The sequence below is a fragment of the Alligator mississippiensis genome, chromosome 1 (genome assembly GCF_030867095.1).
Source record: "Alligator mississippiensis isolate rAllMis1 chromosome 1, rAllMis1, whole genome shotgun sequence".
Classification (NCBI taxonomy): domain Eukaryota; kingdom Metazoa; phylum Chordata; order Crocodylia; family Alligatoridae; genus Alligator; species Alligator mississippiensis.
In genome coordinates this window covers 102,661,062-102,683,465 of record NC_081824.1, presented here as the reverse complement: position 1 = coordinate 102,683,465, position 22,404 = coordinate 102,661,062, and the positions used below count along the sequence as shown (strand labels likewise).

Genomic DNA, 22,404 nt, shown 5'->3' with positions numbered 1-22,404 from the left:
TCAATGCACACATGTAAATGTGAGTTACACATGTGTATGAAAGGGAGACTAAGCCAATAAATGTTGGGAGCTTTTAATTCATTTTATATTCATAGAATCTAAAGATGGTCAAACCTATTTTTCTTTCATTTGTTTTTTAAAAAGTCCCTAGAGTGCTGCGATGACCTTGTATGTTATGTTTCAGCTTCGGCACATTTAATAGCTGAGTTATTAACACTGTCCTTCATTAGCTTCATGCAATGCCTGGGTGATTTTAGCACTGCAATATAGATAGCCAGATAGGAAAACAGCACTGTATAATCAAATGATGGACAAATGGAACTAGATGTGGTCAGATATTTAATATGTAAACAGATTTGTTCGTTGGAATATGTAATTTGCTAATTATTCACTGATTATCAAGTTACAATTAAAGGAAAATTGGTAATGTTAATAACACGTTAAATATTTTGCTATTCCATAGCTCTTCTGAATCACAACATTGAAACTACTATGAGAACCTGACTCTTCCTGCACCACAGAGTTATGTTGTTTGTGTTAAATTAGCCCCCCTTTGTGCTGAAAGCACACAAGGCCTAGATAAGAGCAGTGTATCTGAAACACTTGGAGCAGCTGTCATAGTAGTATTCTAAGTGTAAATGATGTAGCCAAAGCCATACTGCAAGTAACAGTAACAGAGCCTGGAATAAAACCAATGGATCTTGTTTCCCACTTCACACTCCAACAATCACCTGTGGCTACCTCCTGCTTACAGGTCACTTGATCCCTTCTGCTTTGCAGAATGGAGGAAGAGGAACAATGCTATATTAACTATTTAAGCTAAAAAAATTTAAAGAATGGAATAGAAAGGCCACTGAGGGCATGTCCCCAGGAGAGGAACATGCATTTCCCGGGGATAAATAGCAGTGGCACATATTTGTGCTACTGCTATTTGTTCCCAGGGAACGCCCCTGCATGCATGCTCTGGCACATGGCAAGTTGCCCTGAGTGGGGTAGGGTATACTGGCCCTGAGCTGGCCCCAGAACCCTTACCTGGAGTCCTGGGAGCCTCCCAGGGCTGCAGAGGTGGCAATCTGAGTGTGCAGAGCCTGGCTGACAGCCAGAGCAGAACACCTCCCCCCCCCGAGAAAAAAAAAAAAAGGGTTGTCATCAGTATATTTGCCCTAGGCAAACCTGATAATGGAAGACAGAAACAATTTACCACCTCCCTGGGCACAGCTCATTCACCAGGGAGGTGTGGAGGAGAATAATCATACTCCTGATGGTGACAGGGGTCAAAATCCTGGCCAGAGAGGTGGTGCTTTTCAGTCACTTGACCAAGCAGTGGAAAAGCCCGACAGCCCGCTAGAACCAGTTCTCCTGCTTCAGGAACGGCTTGTGGAAGACCAAGAACTTTTCAGTCAAGTCCATCAAAATAGGACCAAGATGCAGGGGTACTACAGAAAGACAGTTGAAGATGACAGGGAGGAGATAGTAGAGGACATATGGAAGAGAAAAGATGGAGACAGACTGTTCAGAGGTGAGAACACCACTGTGAAGACAGGCACAGACAGTTCAGAGACAGGAGCAACAACAACGACGATGACAACAACAACGAGGATGAGAGTAAGGACAATGATTAGAACAACAGATGAAAGGACTAGGGAAAAGGCAGGAAATTGGGAAGGATGGAGGAGGGGCACTGCATGACTGTGTTACAGGAGATTGTGATGGGCACGCAGATGTGTGGGTGCACAGGAATGCAGGTGCACAGTGTGGTCATTGTAACAGGAATGAAAATAGTGTAACTGCAAAGATGTGGCTTGGATTGTTGAGTGAACCATATGGGTCATGAGACAGATGCATAGAGGTATATGCTAAGCACAACTATAAAAAACACATAGCCCAAGCTCACACAGGGCAAATATACTGTTTTTAGTATATCTATCTATCTATCTAGGGTAAATATACTGATTTTTTTTTGTTGCAAAACTGTTTTTATTTTATTTATATACTGTGAACTGTACCCCCCTTGTCCCCACACACACAAACATTATAATATATAATACATAATGTTTGTGCAGGGGTGTGTGGGTACAGTTTCCAGTATATAAAAGAGAATAAAAACAATTTTGGGGAAAAAATACAGTGTATTTACCCCTTTTGGGCTATGTGTTTTATAGTCATGTTCTGATCAGTGTTGGCTGCATATAAACAACTTCCTAGTTGTTTTCTGTTACTGAGAACATGCTGCCTTTGACAGTAGTATAATGATAGGCAATTTATTTCATGAAGTTTCCTTGGATCTGAATGTAAGACTAGGGGCTTTGCCCTCCATGCTGATTGGGGAAAAAACCTTGTCTTGTATTCAAGTAAGTATGGTATCTTTATCTTCCTGTTTAGTGCAAGATTACTGTTCGCTGCAGTAAGTTCAAGAAGTAGATTGTATTGTTTATTCCCACATGCAGTTTTTATGCAAAGATCATTCCTTGCTCCTTAAAAGTATCTAGTGCTATGCTGAGAGAATGCAAGGGTTTTTGACGAGCTCAAGATAATTTATTTGGTATGCTGGGAAACCTCTATGCCAGTTCTTTTCAACCAGTGCCGTGGCATACCAGTGTGCCATGAAGAGCTCCCTGGTGCATTGCAAGAATTTTGGAATAATGAGAAGAAAGTTCTCCAGCTGTCTAGCGCTAACAAATAAGCCGCGTCAATGAGATATGCACAAAAGACTTGTACATGTGCTGGCTGTGGGGAAAGGGGGGGAGGGGGGGAAACTAGCTGAACAGAAGGAAATCCATCTACAGCGCATGTGTTGGCTGTGGGGGATGCGCAGTTCATGAGCCTCTGAACAGCTGTGCTGCGGAATTTTGCTGCAGCAATGAGTTACAATGAGCTCATAAGTATGGGGATTGGGAATGCCTTAACAGGTGTTCTGCGGAACATTTTATTAACATAAGCGTGCCTTGGGCTGAAAAAGGTTGGGAAACACTGCTCTATGCAGTACTAACATTTTCAGGTGACACGGACTATACTGGGAAGATCATAAAAGTCTCAAAATACCACAGACCATGTTTAAAGTATTTAGTTTGAAAGCACTGGTGTGCTCTGAGTTCCCTCTTTTGTATGCCAGAAAATATAAGTAGTGCTCATTAAAACACAACAAGCATCAGTTGTACAACAGGGAACCTGACATTTAATCCCTCCAATAAAGTGCTGCTAGTTCACAGCATTTAAGGCAATCAAGTGATCCAATGAAGAGCCCTTTTTGTCCTCTACTATCTGTAATTACTGCATACCTGTCAAGACCGGAACAAAATTTGCCCAGTCCACACAATGGACCAAAGTTGGAAGGATTCAGCAAAGACCTGCTTCCTTAAAAGGAATCACTGAGAAGGTAGTTGAAGGGAAACCAACTTACTAAGAGAGAACAAGAGAAATACATTATTATCATATCCAGTTACTTGGGTTCTTTATGGCCAGTGATTCAAGGCTTTACTGAAAGCAGTTGCTTGATAGCACCCTCTAGAGAAAATGGGAAAGGGAGACAAACAAAGAGACTGTTGGTGTGTTGCTACAGTAGTACATGATCATATTTTTACAGTTGCAATCTATCACATGCAAAGTATGACAGTTCTGCTTTTTTAGGCACAGGGTCAGTAGTGTAGCAAGCCGAGGTGACGTCCGGGACAAACCTGTGGGAGATCCAGAGGGGGTGTGTGCAGAAAGTATGTGGTTCTCAGAGTGGAGAAGAGGGCATGGCTCATGGTGGGAAATGATGGGGGCATGAAGAGGTGGAGGGTGCAGATCCAAGAGCCGGGGGCGGGGGGCAGCCTTACCAATGCCAGCAATGTCTAAGCAGTACCAGGTGTGCTGCTGCCAATGCATGTGCTTTGCCCACCCTGGCTCTATTGCTCTTAGTGGCAGCAGCTGAGCACAATTTTGGAGTTCTTGGCATGGCAATGCTCCCAGAGCACAGAATCTGCAGGACTGGGGGGACGATTCTGGCACCCCTTCTAAGCTGGCTCCTGGGGCAGGTGCCCCTCTCAACCACCCCTAGTTATGATAGTGCACAGGGCACAGAAAACAGTAAACAGTGTTCAGAATTTTGCTATGTGTATGGCTGACTGCAGAGCTGTGCTTTCAAAAGGAAACACAAACAGAGCAGCTGCCAGAGAATCTAAAACAAAAATACAGCAGTGATGGAGCATATCAAAAAGGAATGGCATAGCTTAAGAACAAGAGCAAAATCTTCAGCCCCCCCCACTCTATTTATACCTGAACACAACATTCTGTTTCAGCTGAGAGACAGCGCATGCAGCCCAATCATTTCTTTGTGAACTTGTGATTACTGCAAAGTATTTTTGTAACACTGAGTACAAGGGACTTCAAGGTCATAATAAACAAACAACAAACACACATCCTATTCAACATCATTGCCTTTGCTTCTACAGAAGGAGGAATCGGAAATGCGCTTTTGACCTATACAGGCCTATGATTTATCTTTGTAACTCAACAAAACTAAGATTTGGGCCTACCTGCACATATTTTGGGACTGATTCGTTTACAACAAATAGCATAGCAACTCAAATAGAAATGGCAATCTTTTCACTGTTTTTTGTTACTTCAAAATATTTCAAAGCATCCCTCATGATTCTAAGATATTGGAATGGGTGTTGCAGTTAGACAACAGGTCACTTTGTACTGTCCCAGTCCAAGATTTTAACAATAAAGCCATTTGAAGCTAAACAGAATCCAGTGTTGAAGCTAAACAGAAACTAGTTAAACACTTTAATTTCTCTCTCTCTAATACACACACACACACACACACACACACACCCCCTCTCTCTCTCCATCAGGGGTAGGACAAAAAGCGGCCTTCAGGCTGGATACTGCCCGCTGGGCCATTCTACCCGGCCTGTGGGGCCCCTAAAAAATTTAGAAAATGAATATTGATCTGCCCCTGGCTGTCATGTGGCCCTCAATGGCTTGCCAAAACTCAGTAAGTAGCCCTCTGCTCGAAATAACCGTCCCCCACTACATACAAGAAAAAACATTTACAAGTTTTTAGAGAGCCCCAATAGCCGAAAAGCAAAAAAAACCAAACAACTATACGAAGTCAAACTACACTAGCAAATATCGAAATACCAATTAATAACCCTCCAATGTCCCCATACTCCACTAACATCTTATAAAAGATCAGTTTGAATTTCTATGGCAGGTATCACAAAGTGGTTGGCTCAAGCAGTCTTCCAAGATCTTACTCAGATGCAACCAATCTGTGACTCTTTGCAGCAGATGCCTGTTAGGTTTGGGGTTGTGCATTTTGCAAAGAACCAGTTTGAGAAGAGAAGGCTGGGCAAGCAGGAGGAGTATTTATTTAGAGGATTCCCAAGCCAGTTTAGTGTTATCAATACTCAGGTATATATCTTTATTTAGCTTTTACTGCACCAAGATTATTTTATAGAAAAATTAAATTCTGAATTAGTTGCACACAAAAACTTATTAATACAAACAATATTAAGGTCTGTTTCCTCCTTAAGTTAAACTCATTAATCACCAGAGGTTTCATGGAAGTACAGAACTCCTTCCAATCTCAATTGTGCTCTTTGCATCTCATTACTAGCTTTTTTAAATTATGACAATAATATGTATTATCTGCCCATCCATCACACCAAAAAGTAGCCAATTTTGGGGAGCATAAAATCAGATATTTCACATACTTCTGAAAACCAGAGGTAATCCATATCACTTCTGGTTCCTGTTACTGTAGCCACCTTTGTGGCTGAAGGTGAGCTGTTTAGCCTAAGGCTACTTCCTAAATCAGGATATATACATATTCATGTGGCAGCAGGCAGTGTCTCTGCAGTCTCAGCAAGCAACTGCTCAGCACTACAGAAGCATTCATTGGTGGGGTGGGAAGAGTAGAGGGACAAATCAAATAATCTCACCTAAATTCTTTCAAATTTGGGACAAAAGTCCCCTTCCAGAAACATTTTTAGGAAAACCATGGCATAGACATGAAGTCCAGGATTGTCCCAGAAAATTCAGGGCAGGTGGTTGTTTTATCGGGGAGGTGGAAGCAACTGATCTGGATACATTTATGTGTTTTTCATTTTCTGTTCTGTCCCACTTCTCAGAAAGATGTAATTTTGGGAAACATATTCAAACAAGGGAATTACTTCACAAAAAAAAAGAAAGGAGACACTCAAGGCCAAGATTTTCCCTGTCTCAATCAACAAATTACATAGTGGTCCTAGAGTGATGTACCTGCAGGATGCTGAAGTCATTAATAGGCAACAGTCTTTATACCTCCTCAGGCTATGTTGCTGGCTAGGGCACCTGAATCAGGAGGAGGGGTCAGACTCTAGCACTCTTTTCACTCTAGGATGTGGTAAAGTTTAAAAATCACAAAAACAGTGTTCAATTCTAACTATGAAGTTTGGTGAGGAGATTAAACCCAGTTTTAGCATAGTTCATACTATTAGAACTGGAACTTATCTTCAGAGGCAACAGCTACAGGACACTCTGATGAAGAGCCTATAAAATGGTGGGGGCCAACCGTTTTGGAAGGCATGGCACAACTTAGCCCTGCACTGTCCCTGAGTGCCACTCCCATCCCTTTCCCCTGCCTGACATGCTGTTTTGCTTTCTGCTCTGTCACTGTCCTGCCTGTCCCCTCCCCATTCTACCATGTGCCACGTAGATGCTACTTGTGGCATGTGTACTGCAGGTTGGTCACCCTTGCTATAGAACATCAGCTCAAGCAACAGCATCTGGAACAAAGCCATGTGGACTCAGGGTCCACGAGCAAATAAATAGGGAGAAAGCTAAAAGCAGCCAATGTTTTCTCTCGATGTTCTTTCTTAATTTTTGGTCTCTTTTCCCTGGTGATTTAGGTGCAGTGAAATTCAGAGCTACCATAACTGCTTCTTGCAAGCACACTGCAAGTACTGGCAAGTGACAGTGGGTACATCTACATGCGTGCTTTACTTAGAAGTAGACTAATTGGCTCCCCATTAAAGCATCACTGTCTACACAAGCACTGGTATTAGGACACAAACTAATTAACCCTGCCAACGGGTAGTACTGTTGGAGACAGTACTGTCCTACAGTGGAGTATTTTGCTGTGCTGAAACACACATGTAGGTGGTGACCAGGGGTATAAATTGTGCCTAGTCAGCCCAGCCAGCAGGGGGCCTGCCCTGTCCCGGCTCAAATTGTTGTTGTCCCAGGTGCACATGTAGGCACTGCGGCAGGCCAGTAGGGGACACTCCTGCGCTGAGCCACCCACTTCACTGCACCCAACCACCTTCTAAGCGCCAAGTGCCTCCCTGGGGGTGCCTCATGTCCAGCCGACCCCCTTCCTGGAGCACACCCACAAGCCTGGGGGTAACACTGCCCCAACCCAGGGTCTGGACTGTTCTTGGCCCTGTGCTCCCTGTGAAACACAGGCCTCGTAGTCCTTGAGGGTACTCGACCCACTGCAAGACCTTGGGGTGCTTCCCTCAGTCTGAAGCATGAATCATGGTCTCCCTTAGTCAGCCGGACCAAGGGTGTAAGGAGTGACCTAGAAACCACTATGCAAAGACCAAGCAAAAGGGAATGTTATGTGACGAATGTCCATCTGCAATGATAAGGAGGAGACAGTCTTAGATAAAGGAGGTTTGAAAACAAAAGCAGAATCAGAGTACTGGGTCAAAGAGCTCATTAAAATACTAAAAATCATGCCCCTAGGTGGAGAAAAAGTATGCTAATGAAACATACATGTACATAAATGAGATACATGGCTAACACACAGGTATAGAGACATGCTCAGTGAAGAACTCCTTGTGTCACTCCTTTATAACCAATTAGCAAACAAGGATGCTTACGAAGGTTCAAAACTCCTGTATAAAAGATGCTTAGAGATAGTGATCTGTGTGCTTGTTACGTGAAATTATTCCGCTTGCACTTTTTATTGCTAGCAATAAACCTTCTTTATACTTTCACGCCTGGTATCTTTATTGGCCTTTGCATACCGGGCACGATCCCAGACTTGAGCTGGGGCTCAACAAGGGGACCCCAAGGCATAATCCAGACCCTCTCCCAATACATCTCCCATGCTAGGTACCAAGGCAAACTTTATTGATTACAAGGAGTAGGTTTGGAATAGGGTACAGGGTACAGCAATATCAAAGAATAACCCTTAGAGCAAACAGTGACATGGTAGCCTTTGATCACGCATCTCAGTTACTGCAAGCTGTCTATCTAGTTAGATCTCGAGTAGCTTACTCACAAGTATCATCCAGAGGCAGGTGGAGATTCCCTCTGGAGGCAAGCAGTTCACTGACTATGAGTTTCAAGAGAGAGAGTGAGTTTCAGATGGTCCAGCTTCTCTGAGAGTCCTCATCATGGCTGCTGCCCCTCCTCCAGGGCAGTCTTTAACTTTATAGACCTTATGACCTCATTTACCTGATCTAATGAAGGCCAGCAGTTGTTGGCTGCCAGCCAACCAATTTGAAATGCATCACTGGTTGCCGGGTAAGCTAGCAGGGTCTCTCCCAGTCCTGATGTCATTGCTTAGAACAATAGGGAGTTTCAGTCCCAACCCCGGTGTGTGGGGCCAGTTACGTAGGCAAAGGGAGCAGGTTCCCCCCCTCCCTCAGAAATGTATCCAGCTCAGGTTACAACTCGGGGTTATCTGAAGCAGATGAGGGCAGGGGTACCTGCCCTCTGCAGTGACCATAGTAACCAAATTGTTAGATAGGTAATAAGCCTGATAGAGTTTGCGAAGAGACTGAGATGGCATTCTGCCACAGGCACTGCACCCAGAAGCAGTTGACTCCAGCTCAGATTTCTCCGGATTTTACTGCATTGCATTAATTTCACATATAGATACACGCAGTGATAGTGAGAACTTAATGCTGCAGAGGGTATAGCAGAATTTGGACTTTAACTGACAGTTTCTTCCTCTTAGCATTTGTAAATATTGTACAATTCGTCAATGGTGCTTAAGTTATGAAAATCTTACCTAAAAGTTATCTGAATCTTTTCTTATGGGGTGAATCAAAGGGACCAGAGATATTGCAATTTTTCAGACTGAATGTAGCCTTCTGAGTCTTCAATTTTAGACTCTGGACAGCAATAAAGATATGAATGTGTCATCCAGAATTCCCATGGAAATTAAAATTATAGCTTCAGGAATTTTTCCACCCATAAATTTAAATGCAAGGAGAACTGCAAGAGGGGAAAAAAACCATACAAAAGGAGATTGAAACCTTTCAGGAGATGTCTCCTTGAGTTGCCTCAGATAAAATCTAAATTCTTGTTTTAATGTCCATGCATTATTTATAAGAAGACCTGTTCAGACTTTTAGCTACTCTCCTGGGTGACTACTTAGATGGAGCTCCTGGTACAGGTTTTCCATCATGCTTCTGGGTACTTCTTTTTTAAATACTTTTCCTCCAGTTGGCAGCAGGGGTAGTGAGAACTGCAGCAAGGCTCTGTATGTATCTATAATTTGATTTCTCAGTAGCCATCCATCACATACCTGTTTTGCAGAAACCCCCAGCAAACCAGCTACATTAATCCATTTCTGTGGCACTTCATGCTGAACAACTCAGCATGGGCATCAAAACCATTCCCAGTTCCTGTAGGTGACTTCTTTCAGACTTTGAATTTTATTAAATAAATCAGTCCAAAATGTGATAAATAGACAGGGAGTGGCAATATGGAAAAAATAATTAGGAAAAAATAATTTCAGGTAAGTTTTTCTTGTGGACTTCAGGAAGATGTAGATTTTGAAAAATATATATATTTTAAGTATGTGGAAGGTAGGCAGTAGATTTATATTATAGTATATAGTATTTATTGAGTGGTAAAAAAGCAAGGCAGTATCTGCTTGCAGCAAAGTATACACTTTTACTCAAAGGAAAATATGCATTCCTATATAGTATGGTATATAAAAAGATAACCTAGTAATACTGAAGTCACCAGGGGACAGAGAGAAAAAAGTGGAGACAGAAGGCTGGTAGAAATGTTGCAGCACTGCCCATGCAGCAGGCCAAAAACTGCAACTGATCTACAACCTTCCTATTTCAATAAATAGGAAGGGTGAAAAGTTGAAAGTTCACACAAGGAATGATGGTACTGACTATCTTTATCACTGGAAAATAACTACACTGGCTGCATTTACTGAAAGAGGACATTGTAAAAATGTTATATTTTCACATTTCTCTCTTTTCTCCCAAGTCAGTTTGGAAAGCTATGCGGGGTGAGGGAGCTGTTGTTTTTTTGTTTTTTAAGAATATTAAGGTTGCACAAAGAAGCATAAAAATGAAGAAATATCAAAGTTACCACAAATGCAGGCATAATATTTCTATATGCACACACACAAATGACCACAACCTTAACAATACCATTCCTGACTTTGAGGGGTACAATGTTAAAACAACATTCTCTTAAAGGCTAGGGACAGAAATTACACAAAAATTGGTATAAGTGATCAGAAACAGGTTCAAACCTGTAAAATAACAGAAGTTCAGTGCACATAAACCACTTTCAAAATAGCTGGAACCGGTTTAAGATAAACCTGAATGGATGTAGTATCAGGCTTAACTGATTTAGATTCAATTGGTTTATTGAACTTCTGTCCTAGATCCCCTCCAGATTCAAGTTAACTCTCAGTCCTCCAGCATCCCAGGATGCTTTGTACCTCCCCCACAACCCCCCCTTGCAAGGTGGGCAGGCTAGCTTTACCCCAAGCTGGTCCTGTACAGCATGGCTTGGCACTGCCTGGGAGCTAGGGGGGCTCCAGCAGTCAGCTGGAGCCCGGCAGTGCTCAGCCCCAGTGGCCCTAGCTCCCAGACAGCGTGCAGTGCCCTGCCGAGCCACGCCTTACCCATGCCATTGGGCAGCTGCCGCATGAGTGCCAAGTGGAGAGTGGTGATCCCTGCTGACCCCTGATGCCCCACATTGCACAGGGGGGGCTCTGCCATGAGCCCCCAGAGGCCCCCAATCACTGCTACCAGAACCAGTGAGTGTGAGGCCTTTTTTCTTTCTTTCTTTTTTTTAAAGCTCTTCAATCATCAGCTGCAGGAGCGGCAATTGGGGCCTCTGGGTGCTCATGGCAGAGACCCCCCCGCCCAGCACAGGGCAGTGGGGGACAGCAGGGATTGCCCCCCCCCCACCTGGCACCCGCCCGGCTGCTGTCACATTGCACAGATGCAGCGTGGCTCAGCAGGGCACTGTGCGCTGTCTGGAAGCTGGGGCGGCGCTACGTGTCAGCTGGAGCACAACAGCACTTAGCCCTAGCGGCCCCAGCTCCCAGGCAGTGCGCAGCACCCTGCCAAGCTGCACTGCACCCACACCTGCAAATCAGCAGGTCCAGATGCTCTCGACCCCAGGGTGTTGAGGGAATTGGCAGGTGTTATTGCAGGGCCCCTGGCACAGCTTTACGAGCACTCATGGTGCTCTGGCCAGGTGCCAGATGACTGGAAGAAAGCCAACATGGTCCCCATCTTCAGAAAAGGAAAGAGGGGGGACCCGGGCAACTATAGGCCCATTAGTCTTATTTCAATCCTGGGGAAACTCTTTGAGAAGATCATCAAGGAGTACATGTGTGATGGGCCAGCAGGAGAGACGATGCTCAAGGGCAACAAGCATTGTTTCATTAGGGGCAGGTCCTGTCAGACCAACCTGATTGCCTTCTATGATCAGGTCACAAAAGCATTGGGCACAGGTGTTGCAGTAGATGTAGTCTTTCTGGACTTGGCTTTTGACACCGTCTCCTACCCAACTCTCATCAAAAAACTAGGCGATTGTGGCATTGATGCCTACACAGTCAGATGCATTGCAAATTGGCTGAAGGGTCGTACTCAGAGGGTAGCGGTGGACAGGTCTTTTTCGACCTGGAGGGAAGTGAGCAGTGGAGTCCCCCAGGGCTCAGTCCTTGGGCCCGCACTGTTCAATTTCTTTATTAGTGACTTGGACGATGGGGTAAAAAGCACCCTGTTTAAATTTGCTGATGATACCAAGATTTGGGGTGAGGTGGGTACGCTAGTAAGGAAGGACAGATTACAGCAAGACCTGGACAGGTTACAGGGGTGGGCTAACAAAAATAGGATGGGTTTCAATACTGACAAGTGCAGGGTGCTGCACTTGGGCAGCAGGAACCAGCAGCACACTTATAAGCTGGGAAACTCCCTTCTTGAAAGCACGCTGGCAGAAAGAGATCTTGGAGTCATTACTGACTCCAAGATGAACGTGGGCCGACAATGCGAGGTCATAGTCAGTAGGGCTAACCGTACCTTGTCGCGCATCCACAGATGCATCTCAAGCAGGGCCAAGAAGGTGATCCCCCCCCTCTATGCAACACTGGTCAGGCTGCAGCTGCAGTACTGTGTTCAGTTCTGGGCGCCGCGCTTGAGGAGGGATGTGGACAGCATTGAGAGGGTCCAGAGGAGGGCCACCCGCATGATCCAGGGACAGGAGGGCAGACCCTAGGAAGAGAGTCTATGGGACCTTAACCTGTTCAGCCTCCACAAGAGAAGGCTGAGGGGGTGGCCATCTATAAACTCACCCGGGGGGACCAGCATGGTTTGGGAGAGACCCTGTTTCCCCTAGCGCCCTTCAGGGTAACAAGGAATAACGGCCACAAATTATTAGACAGTAGGTTTAGACTAGACATCCGAAGGCACTACTTCATAGTCAGGGCGGCTAGGATCTGGAACTAACTTCCAAGGGAAGTGGTGATAGCTCCTACCCTGGGGGTCTTTAAGAGGAGGCTTGATGTCTACCCGACTGGGGTCATTTGAGCCTGTTTTTTTCTCCTGCCCAGGGCAGGGGGTTGGACTTGATGATCTACAAGGTCCCTTCCGACCCTACTTCTGTGAATCTATGGGACAGCTGCCGTGCGGGTGCCAAGCAGGGCAGGGGTCCCACTGCCCCACGCTGTGTGGGGGAGCTCTGCCATGAGTGCCCAGAGGCCCCAATCGCCACTCCTGTAACTGGTGAGTATGGGGATTTTTTAAGTGCCAGGACTAGGCTGGGGCCGGGCAGGGGATGGGGCTGGGCAGGGCAGCCATGGGGGCTTCTTCCGCAGCTCCCCCTACCCAGGATGAGGCAGGCATGGCTGGAGAAGTAGCGGGAGAACCTGCAGTCACCCGGATGTACCTGCCTCGCCCTGGCCGATCTGCATCACCAAATCTCTCCGAATCTTCTGAAGCTGATTTGGCTAAATCAATTCAGGACATTGATCCAAATCTCCAAATCAAATCACTGTCCTCTGAATCAACCGAATCCAAATCAAAAACTTCCCCATTTGCACAGGCTTCGTACTTAGCCAAGATGGGTTTTATTAAAATGTCTTTGTTTTTCTTTCCTAAAGTGGTCAATGGGAATATTCAGAGTGTCTAAAGATAAGCATATATAGAAGGTCCTTGAAGGATCAGGACTTCAATTTCTCAACTCGGAACTCATAGATTGATTTCATTAAAAAAATACAGTACTCAAACTGTGAGTGGTCAGGGGCGTATTCACTACTTTGACTTGTAAATGGAGATTTTCCAATTTAGAGCCACCAATTCAGACAGAAATATTCTATTTCTAGTATCACTTTGTTGGAAATTCCAGTAGGTAGGTAGGATGGTTTTGTCTGCCAGATCTAAGAAAATTGTATTTGTATTCCTTTTTATACAAAGAAGTGGTTGGCAAGTTTCCTTAATATTTATTGACCTATACATTAAATAATGGAAGTGTGTTATAACCTAAAAAATAAGTCAGACATTTTCTGTCAACGCTGGAGAAATGTGAGTTGAAAATTGCTATGGCATGTGTTGTATTATGTGAATGCAAATCTTGTGTTCAATATGCTTCATTTTATTTTATTCTTTGTCGCTTTGTATTCCGCTACAAATTACTTGAAATGAAGTGTAACTATGACTTATTTTAGTCAGTACGAAGTTTATAAAAATACATTATAACTCACTGGGTTGTTTTTATACATTTATATCTTTAAAAAAAAATCAGGTTCCAGGTTGAAATGTTTCATGCTTGCCCTCTGCCCCAAGTGAATTATTTTATATGAAATTTAGATACAATGGTCTTTAATTGTTTTTTTTTTTGCTGTAAGTAGATGACAAATATATACATTTTTACTTATTAATAAAGTGACTGCCACATTTTCACACACTAACTTTAATTCATCTGGACTTTGAAATCTGGCGCTTTCTTATCCTTTCTTTTTCATGCTTAGATATCACAGGCTGTCACTCTCGCTGCATGTGTGTGCAGGGAATGTGGGAGTATAAGGACCCACCTTATTCCCTTGTACTTGCAACCTGAATCTTGTGTGATCTGTAGCTTCCCTCCTCTCATGCCCTGGCTCTACCTCCTTCAGTCTTCCTATATCAGGAAAGTTTGAGTAGTCTGCACTTACACCTGCAAAGTGCATGGCTGTAAAAATGTTAATACAAATACACATTAACCATGGGCAGACCCAAAATTTTGTGAAGGGGGAATGGGAGCAGTAACTGCCACTGCAGGGGAGGTTCTGGCCCCAGCTCCAGGCTTTCCCCTCTATAGATGGGAGCAGTAATGGAGACTTTTTTTAAGTTCTCAAATCAGGGGGGTAAAAATTTCATCCCCCCTTCCACCTCACCCCAACTCTTGGCACACTTTTTCTTGCCCTCCATCTTCATTAGCATGTCCCCTCCCTTCCCATTTGCTCCCTCCTCCCCCTGCTGCTGCTGCTGCCCCCAGCTGATTAGCAGGAGAAGGTAAGGAGCTCCAGAGCTGCTCCTTCCCTGCTCCAGCCATGCTTAACGTATGACAGCAGCAGCAGGCAGGTTCTTTCCCTCTGCCTGATCCCCCTGGGTGATCCATGCCAGCCCAGAACCAAGCAGGGAGAGCACTGCTGCTGTCACCTGCCCAGCCCAAATGCAGCAGCTCTGGAACCACTCCCCCCCCCAATCTACAACTCTCTCAATTCATTTTATGCTAACTTCAGAAATGTTACTGTAGGAAAGTTGTTACTCAGCAGCCTTCCTACCCAGTAATACAGGAAGCAAAACCACATCACTGCATTGCTCTGGTAACTCAGTGGGTTCTGTGGAACCATGCTTGGTAAAGTTTAGGCTTTCAGATTTTCATGAAATTAACCCAAATGTCCCAAGACTGCATCTCAGCCTGCACGATCGGGAACTTCCACAACAGTACTTTCTGTTGGGACCAGGGAACCATCTGCCATTAGCATGAAGTGGACAGGAGACACTCAGCCTGCAATTATGAAGGTTGCTCATACAAGTGTTTGGAATGAGCACACATCTGTCTCTAAATAAAATGCCAACTCCAGCAATTAGGCCTGGCCTTCCAACAATGGGAACAAAAGCAAACCAAAATATTCAGCTCCTGAAGACTGGAGGGAGGACTGAGATAAATAAAGCTATATGTCTTTACACTCTTGCAAAGCAGTAGTATAAATTGGAGACAGAGGCAGATCCAAAGGGGTGCAGTGGTCACACCCCACTTCTACAGTGTTGGTTATGTGTGAGGCACAACAGGTCCCCACAGCCCTAGACACCTGAACCACCTGCAGTGCCCTAGATGCAGTATCGGTACCTGGATTATACCGCCTCTCCACTTTCTGCTCATTCCGTTATGTTGGTGGAACCTCCTCTAGCTACCTCTTTAGTGTTATGCAAGCTTTAGACCAGTTGTTCTCAAACATTTTAGACTCAAGGCACCCTTCTTGTTAAAATGCCAGCTCCTGATTTTTATTCGTTTTTTGACTAAAGAAAGTAATAGAAAAAAATCTTCTGTTGCAAAAAACTCAAAAAGACCACAACAGGTTTTCATCACTATGGGTTCCTTTAAAATCTCTGGGTTTGTCTTGTAAATCATATTTGCGAAGTCTGTTAACAGTCTTAATACTGAGTAGCACCCTGCAGCATCCTTGAATTTCAAGACATCCCAGAATGCTGCAGCACCCTGATTGAGACTCATTGGTTTACACTAACAGGGTGCATCTACACATGCTATTATCATGGAGCAATAAATTCTGGCACAGTTTGCACTGGAGTTTATTGCTCCCGGGCACAGTGTTTACACATGCGCCCAGGACACAGTGTGTTCAGCCAGGGCAGTGCAGCCTCTTCTGGTAGGGAGCCTGGGAGCTCAGCTTGCTAGCCCAGAGCTGCTCCACCCAGGTCAGCATGCTGCAGAATGGCTGGCTGGGGCACAAGGGTGCTATAGTGTAGGGCTAGCTAGCAGGCAGCCCCTGCACTATAGCACCTGCATGCACCAGCCAGTCCCAGTCACCATCTAGATGTGCACTGTGGTGGAGTAAATAACTCCACTGTAGAATAGCACTTGTGTTAGGCAATACTAACCTATGGCAGAGTTAAGTAATTTATTTCGGCCTAATAATGACACACATATATAGTCATGAACAACACATGCCCCCAGAGGGTGGTGGGGCATGGTGACTGCCTGCAGGCAGCAGTGGCAGTGGTGGGGGCGAGCTCCCGCAGGGAGCCACAGCGGTGTTGGCGGCTGGGGTGGTGGTGAGTGCTGACCACCTGCAGACGCTGCCGGCAGCGTCAGCCAGCAGCGATTGGCAACCGCCTGCAAACACTGCTGGTGGTGGCGGCGGCGGGGGTGTGGGGAGCAGCGACCGCCCACTGACAGCATCAGAGGCACTTCTCTGAGGGGGTGCGCCACAAATCTCGCATCGCCAATATATATGGTGACACTTTACTTGAAGCTAATTAGCGAACTCTACAGTAAAGTGTAGTTGCCCCCACAAAGACAGAAAGCAAAACAGAGTAGCACCTTACAGTCTAACTAATTCAGAGAGAAATAAGCTTTCAAAAGCAAAAAGCTTACTTCATCATATGCTATGAAGGAACACAAAGTCATTGAAACAGGAAACACTAACTGAGCTAAAGGTAGACAATAAACTAAAGCAATCTCAGTGTCTTGGATACAAAGAGTAATCATTGTTGCACTTTAAATGATTGGTGTTAGTCTGAATTTTAACTATTATTTAAAAAGATATCATTTGAAGACTATGAAGTACATTGCATCTTAAGGATTTACTAAGTGCATGCATCTCCATAAGACATTTACTGCAGAGTAGACTAATTAGCTCTGCAGTAAACATCTCAGTGTCTATACATGCAGGGCTATTAGGCTGGATTAAACTAATAAACTCCACAACAGCTAAACAGAAGTACTACTTTACTGTAGAGTTTTTTTACTGTGCACCAGCACATGTGTAGATGCTGATGTAGCTGGCTGGAGCATAAGGGTGCTTCAGTGGAGGGGCTGCCTGCTAGCTACCCCACAGTGGAGCACCCTCATGGCCCAGCCAGCCTCACTGCAGCACATTGCGCTAGGTCTGCGCAGCCCCACAGTCACAGGTTGAACCCCTAGCTCCCCCTACTGCTCTAACCTGGCTCAAGTGCTGTAGTCCTAGGTGCACACACAGACGCAGCACCCAGGAGCAGTAAACTCCAGCATGAGAAGATGCACACATTGTGTCTTAATATGCTGCCATGGTAAAGATTTCAGGCAACATGAGATTTTGCTGCTCCAATCAGCAGTTTGTGAATTTATGCCAATAAATATTTAAGTTGGTTAAATAGAGGTCTCCCCCTTGATGTTTTAGCCATTGTAAGCATTTTACTACATTAAAAACTTTCTTTTCTTAAAATTCAGAAAATTAAATAGAAATGGTTGTGTTAATAAAACATCATGTTAGTACTGCTAATGTCAGAAAGAAATGTCAGTGAATTCTTAAATTAATGTACCATAAGCAATGTTAACTCAGCCTCATTACCCATATATTTAATATTTTCTGATCTTGGTTTTCTGGTTGATTATGTTGTTTAATATATTACTATTTTATGCCACCTAACTTAAGCTGTAAAATACACAAGATGTGCAGAATTAATGTTCTTTCTGGAAATTTTACTTTTGGGTGTTGGATGACTTCATCTGCAGTCTTGTTGCATTAACATTGTTTTCATTTCACTACTATTTTAGGATCAAGAGGCAGCTGTCTTTGGTAGACGTAAGAAAAGTTTTTTTTGGCCATCTTACAAGGTATGTGCAGACGTTCACCACCCCCAGTCTACAATCATGCAGCTTACATGATTATACATGGGGAGCAGCATGTGTAGACATTTGCTAGCGTCAGGAACCACTCTGGGAACCCAGTATATATACCTGGAGGTGGGCAGGATTGGGTAAATTAGTTGGTGCATGGTGGAATTTAACAGGTCTGGGGTGGGATTGGTGGGATAGGGAGAGGCTGGCAGGTCTGCAGGAGAGGTTGGTAGGTCCGTGGGTGGGGTGGGGGTGGTGGGGTGTCCACCCAGGGGTGGACAGGATGGAGGGGCTATGGGTTAAAAAATAAACTGGTCAAGATTCAGAGGTAGGAAGAGCACATCCCACGAATGGGATGAGTAGCTGGGCTTTCCCAGTCTCTGGGCTGCACTCTGAACATATGTAGACATTTCCTAGACTGGGCTAACCCATTCCTTATCTAAGTTAGTTCACCTCTTAAAGTGAATTAATTTAGAGATGGACAGCCATTTTTTGTCCAGTTTAACCTCCTTAAATATCTGCACAGATTGGCACTTAGATAGACCTAACTGTAGTTAGGTCAATCTTAATGTAATGTCTGAACATACCCATATGCACAAATAGCCACGTTATATTTAATGTTTTGAAAAGAATGGAAAATGGACATATAAGCAGGAATTCATATTTTTAACTTCAAGATTCATAATAAGTTGTTTCTTCAGATGGACCAAAAACATACAGAATCTAAATGCAATATGATATTATTGGAATAACTACTCAACTATAAAAATATTCATAAGTCTAAAACTTGGTCTATTTACATTATTTTCCCAAAGACAGCAAGAGAAGAATAACAAAAAAGTATATCAAATGCACAGGTTGCTGACTAATGTAATCAGGGATTAATGAGACTAAAACAAATTCATTAAGAAAAACAGTCAGCAAACCTGCACCTCTCATCTTCAAAAATGGCATGAAAATAGTCCAGTTAATTAATAATCCATAGTTCAATATTGGTGGCAGCCTATAAGTACATACAGGGTGTGCATCAGGAACTGGGAGAACGTCTGTTCACCAGGGTACCCCATGGGAAGACAAGATCTAACAGTCACAAACTTCAGAAAGACTGTTTTAGGCTGGACATAAGAAAAAAACTTCTTTATGGTCCGAGTCCCCAGAGTCTGGAATAAACTCCCCCCAGAAGTGGTGCAAGCATGTACTCTGGACACTTTTAAGAAACACTTGGATGCCTATCTTGCTGGGATCATTTGACCCCAGCTGACTTCCTGCCCCTTGGGCAAGGGGCTGGACCCAATGATCGTCCGAGGTCCCTTCCAGCCCTAATGTCTACGAAATATTATAGCAAATTTCTGAACAGCATCTTTTAGTTATTGGTTTCAATTCAATTCAGTTCTTACTGTCTCACAGTATCCAGTAATAAACATGACTGATTTTTTAAAAGTTTGAAGTACAATGGAATGTACAAAAACCAAATCTGAACCTATTACATTTTATGGTGAGTGTGTTGCAAGCCCATACCAGAAAAGCTTATAGAAGCTTACTCTTTTTCAAATATTGAAGCACTAACAGGAGTGAGTTGGTTAATACTGGGCCTGATCCCAAATCCACTGAAGTCAACCACAGCCCTTCCACTGACTCCAATGGGCTTTGATTCAGCTCCATTGTTATCACTTGGAGTCCTGACAGATACTACATTTATGACATGATTAATCTATTAATTGCAGCATAATTAATAACCCTGCCACACACACAGTCAGTTAATGGCATGATTAAATGAGAAACCAGCCACATGTTCAATTTAAGGCACAATGCAAATCAGCCACAAATATATTCCCCATATAACTTGTTCCATATAGAATTTGTCAGTGTAGATGGAGCCTAGGATCCTGATCTTCTATAACATGGCAGGATGCATGAGAGTTGGAAGCAGGGATCAGATTTTTATCACTCCACTAAATTAACAACTGCCAACTTCCTTGAAAACACAACAAAGACCCAACAAAACAAAACAAAAAAAGGCTTTTTTATACAGATGTGGCTTTGGAGTCTATGGTACCAGTACAGGAGTCCACGGGGTGTCTGAGAGCCTGATAGACAGGACATGAGTACCACATTACCTTTCTCAGAAAAAAACCCAAGTGACTAGAAACATGTCCAACATGTTGATGGCCTGGGAGAAAATCCGAAAAGTGCTGATGTTGTCCCTTGACTAAATATGTAACCAAACAATCTGAAAACCAAAAGGATGGTCTAAACAGCATTGAATTGGCCAATAGGAATAAGGAAAGAGACTACAATAAAATGCATTCGCTCTAAAAATAAATATTTGAGTCTTTGCTACTGCCTGAATTTCTTCCAAGAAAATCTTGATTTCCAGTCCTGAAACCTAATTTAGAAGTTGTTTTCTTTTAATCTAATAACATATGGAGCTTGTGGGGGGAGAAACTGTGATGGTTCAGGTCTCAACTCTGAGAATCAATGATTAAATGTGCTGAAAGCAGCAGGAGTATAAGAATTCAAGTGGAAATATCCTCCTCTTTTTCCTCTCCCTTCCCACCTTCCTCCCCCGCACACTCGAATCCTGGGCTGTAATAATCAGGCTGGTTTGTTGGGCAGCATGATAGCCAGCACAGTCCATAGCTGAGGCTACCTCTGTGTTCTAGCTTTCCTCTCAAAGAGATGCCAACATCTGCCTGAAAGATGAGAAGCCAGGGCCCAGAGCTATTCCCTCAATAGCTCAGGGGATGCAGAAAAGGGCAGCTCTACCTTGTTTTCAAAATGTGCACCTTAAAGGGGCAGGCCCCAGGCAAGGCAAAAGCTATTAATAAAAAAGCCACCCTCCATGCCTTGAGTGATTGTGATAAAGATATGGACTTCTCTTTGCTCATTTTGCAATGCAAAATTAAATTAGCAGCTTGAGGGAATCAGAATTTTTTTTTTTTTTTTAATGAAAAACTTTACTTTGCATGTTCTCTAAATAGATCATATGAGCTCTTTTCCCATTGGAATTATTTATTTATTTATTGCTGTAGCAGAAAGGGCCTCATTATTGAGACAATTTTGGCAAACCTTCTCTGGTGATTCGGCTGTGTCACCCAATGAAATCCTAGACTATGCTCCAGGAAACTTGTTAAGAGACATTTTCTGCCTTCTAAGACTACATTTGAGAACTTCAGCCATTAGAAACCCAAAGGGTCCCTGGTATCTAAAGGACTTTCATGAAGGGAAAGCCTGTAATCTTCTGACCTGAGTATATCGTATACTTGTTGATTTTTGAGGAATACAAAACAACTATAATCAGTGACTGGATTTGCAGTCCCTGTTCTCCAAAGGTATTTCCGCTGATCTCAGAGCAATAATTTGGTTCCAGACACTGAGGATAAGCTAAAGTTATCCTGGAAAAACAACCACTTCCCTCCATTTTGTTAAAAACACTTCAGGCCCAGTTTCCCACTGCACTAACAGGTTTCCTGCTGATCACCATCCAGTAATTCTTACAACAGTGCTGCTTTCATGGGTGTTTTGTGCTTACAGGATTTTCTTAAGATTCATGGTGCATGTGGAAAGCCAATAAAAACAAATTCTAACAAAAACTCTGCCAGTATGCAACATGCATTTATTTTAAGTCTCATCACTGGACCCAAATGTATTGCAAAGAACTAAATTACTGTTTAATAATTATAATACTATTTTTTTGGAAAGAACTAAAAGATTGCAGAATCTATGGATACCAGATAGAGTACACACTCACATGAATAGAAACAGAAGTAGCTGTACGTTGCTATATATATTAGTGACATTAATTTGAACAGTTTGACCAACAGACAGCACAGTAAAGTGTTTAAAGGTCACACAGGAAAGATTTTTAAAAATTAGTCTTGTTCCCTTTATTGTTGTTCTGGCATATAAAATGACCTTAAAGGCAACTGGTATTTTAAAGAGGCGTATTTATGCTTGCTTTCTTTCCATAGGACTGTCAAGTCTGGCCTTCCCTGGTTTGACCTGCAGATGTGTTGCAGGGTATCAGAGACTATGTATTGATTGTTCTCACACACCATGTGAGGGATTGGGTTAGTTGCTCATTTTTATAATTTGAAGAAAGAATTGTTTGTTGTTAACCTTCATGCTCCTCTTCTAATTAAGGTGTGAGAACTGAGAAAGCTCATCAGAAAATCCAGGAAAAACTAGAGTTGACATGCCTAGCAGTTGTTAAGGTTGTAAAATTACAGAAGAGTTTGTGGAAAATATTTGTGGAATTTTTATACATTATAAAGAAACAAACAAGATAACAAGTAAAAAAAATCCCAAACTAGTCTTTTCTCCTTTGATAATTAT

General features: G+C 43.4%; 1 protein-coding gene and 1 long non-coding RNA gene across 3 annotated transcripts in view; one reads left to right on the top strand and one right to left on the bottom strand.

Annotated features, from left to right (window-relative positions):
* SLC35F1 (solute carrier family 35 member F1) overlaps positions 1–22,404 on the bottom strand; it is a 458,666-nt gene that overhangs the window by 325,477 nt on the left and 110,785 nt on the right. The gene's annotated exons all lie outside the window — the stretch shown is intronic.
* Positions 1,500–22,330, top strand: LOC109281159 (uncharacterized). Of its 2 annotated transcripts, XR_009464335.1 has the most exons (4): positions 1,507–1,605; positions 12,800–12,971; positions 18,007–18,066; positions 22,041–22,330. It is a non-coding gene; the product is annotated as an uncharacterized LOC109281159 (long non-coding RNA). The 2 variants fall into 2 exon arrangements; XR_009464338.1 differs by lacking the exon at positions 12,800–12,971 and having other exon boundaries at positions 1,500–1,605.